This window comes from Teleopsis dalmanni, chromosome 1 (genome assembly GCF_002237135.1).
Source record: "Teleopsis dalmanni isolate 2A chromosome 1, ASM223713v2, whole genome shotgun sequence".
Classification (NCBI taxonomy): domain Eukaryota; kingdom Metazoa; phylum Arthropoda; class Insecta; order Diptera; family Diopsidae; genus Teleopsis; species Teleopsis dalmanni.
Window position 1 is genome coordinate 160,956,767 of NC_051846.1, and position 2,350 is coordinate 160,959,116.

Consider the following 2,350-nt stretch of genomic DNA (forward strand, 5'->3'; position numbering starts at 1 on the left):
CAATAAATTAACTCAATTTTTGTTCTTGTCGTTTCTATTCTATTTTAACCTTACTAATTTTTAAAAAAAGCTTCTTTGACGTTAGAAGAAACGTAACTTATAATTTTTTATAATATATTCTAAATACTAACAATATAAATTATTACAATTAAATTATAGTAGTTATATATTTGGTATTTAAAGTAAATGAAACTGACTACAGAAATGATCCTATAAAGTATAGTCTTATAACTGAATTTGTTAAATAAAAATTGCATTACCAAATATATAACTATTGAGTAGTTAAAACCTTTCTTGGCGCCTTTTATATTATTCAATTTTTTATTTTTACTTTCTGTAAAATAACAAAAAAAAATTCAATAGGGAATAATGAATGTGCAACTCATTTCCCTTGAGTACTTTATGCAATAGGCTACCGTTCTAGTGTCCATTCCTGTTGATATCTATCAATGAGATAAAGACATCTGTCAGATTTCTATGATCTGCAAAACCGAACAACAGTTTCAATAAAAAAGACATGAACAAACAAAATAATTATTGACGAAAATACTTGAAAACGTTAGAGAACTGAAGTGGCATCAAAATATACTCAAGAGGATTTTTTTTGTGAAAAATACTTACTTTTAAAAAGCAGAAGGCGTTTTTTGTTTTGGCACAGTTCGGTCAAATTCATCGAAGTAAATTCAATAGTAAACTGAAAATAAGGACTATTCTTTGTGCTGACGCTGCATAGAAGAAAACTAAGAAAGTGAAATTTCAAGTCATCGATCGTTATTGACAGTTAAACATCGGTTTCTTTACAATTCGAAAGTCAAAGTGACATTTGTCAATCCGCACACACGTGACTTCATTATAATAAAAACTATTTTAAAAAAAAAGATTATAATTTGCAGTCAAAAAGTTATGAAAGCGCACGCGCAACTTGTTGGAGGGTGCAGCATTCACTGCAACCCTATTTGCTGCAGGTTATGCAGTCGCAGGGGAATGGATAGTGAAGTGATGTACTACATTGCAAACTACATATATGCAAATTCACACTTCGTACTCTTTTTGCAATCTTTTTGCTCATTACGCAAATATAAGTGCAATATTGCACTGTGACGGTAAGTATGTCAATACCGTAGGTCAGCCAAAAGCATCTAAGCAGGATCTCCTGCATTATTTTCACTGTTAATGGACTTCACAAATGAAGTCAATCAAAAGCACATTTGACTGCGTTTAGTGTTTAGTCGAAAATGGACATTAATACCCCGCAAACGTACGCTTTGACAATTCCTCCCCTAAAAAGCTGCAAGTACGAAAACACTTTTTTTTTCATATATAGTAAGTAGAAATATTTAACCCTCTGCATCGCATAATTTACGCATTTTTACTTTTATACAAATCGACTCTAAACTGTGCTGAAACGCAAACTAGAATCCAAAACAATAGACAATGAATTCAACATGAAAACGTTTATTTCCAAACGATTTCACATGTCATACGCACACAGAATCCAACGGAGAAAAGTTGACATCAACCAAGGCAAGGTGGAAAAATTTTCCACTTTTTCTGCAAATTTTTTAGATTTTCCACCCAAACCGGAAAATATGAAAGGTGGTTTTTTATGCATTGTCGTTCGAGTTCAGTGAAGTGCACAGGAAAAATATTTTTTAAAAATTGTTGGAAAATTGTTGAAAAATTGTGCTTTGCGTGTTGACAACTTAAGCGATGCTGTCTGTCAGTGTTGCCAGCAGTTGCATGAACTGCCTGCAACTCCTTTGGATTGATATTTTGCTGTCATTGCTGACGACTGAGCATAAAAAATGACAGTTGAATGCAGATACAAAAGTGCATGGCCTGGCATGTGTGAGAGTGCTTGAATATGCATATTTGTGCCGGATGGGTGGGAAATAAATAATAAAGACATAATTTAGCATGGGCTGTAAGGAATATTCACTTCAATTAGCAATAATCAGAAGTTGATACAAATTAGCTAATGGAGAGGGGTTAAAATGTTTTTGTGAAAAAATATTATTATTGCCATAAAACTACCACAAATTTCTAGAACTATTTTGAAATATAAGAACCTATAGATGGGAAGGAAAAAAATATAAAATTTGAACAAAATACTGCATACAATATAGAATTGCAAATCCCTACTCCCCGTAGCTCACTTTCCCCATTATTTGATTATATATACCATCAAAAATATACCTATAAGACACTTAATGATTAGTGATATGACAGGCAAATAAACAATGTTCTTAATATCTTGGCGGAGAAGATGTTTTAAAAAAAATATATATAGTATATATCAATAAGTAAAAAAAAATGATGATTGCAAAAACCGTTTCAAAAATAAGTAACT

General features: G+C 31.6%; 1 pseudogene; it reads right to left on the minus strand.

The window, feature by feature from the left end:
* Window positions 1-158: 158 nt before the first annotated feature.
* LOC119673554 lies at window positions 159-227 on the minus strand (annotated as a pseudogene).
* Window positions 228-2,350: the final 2,123 nt, after the last annotated feature.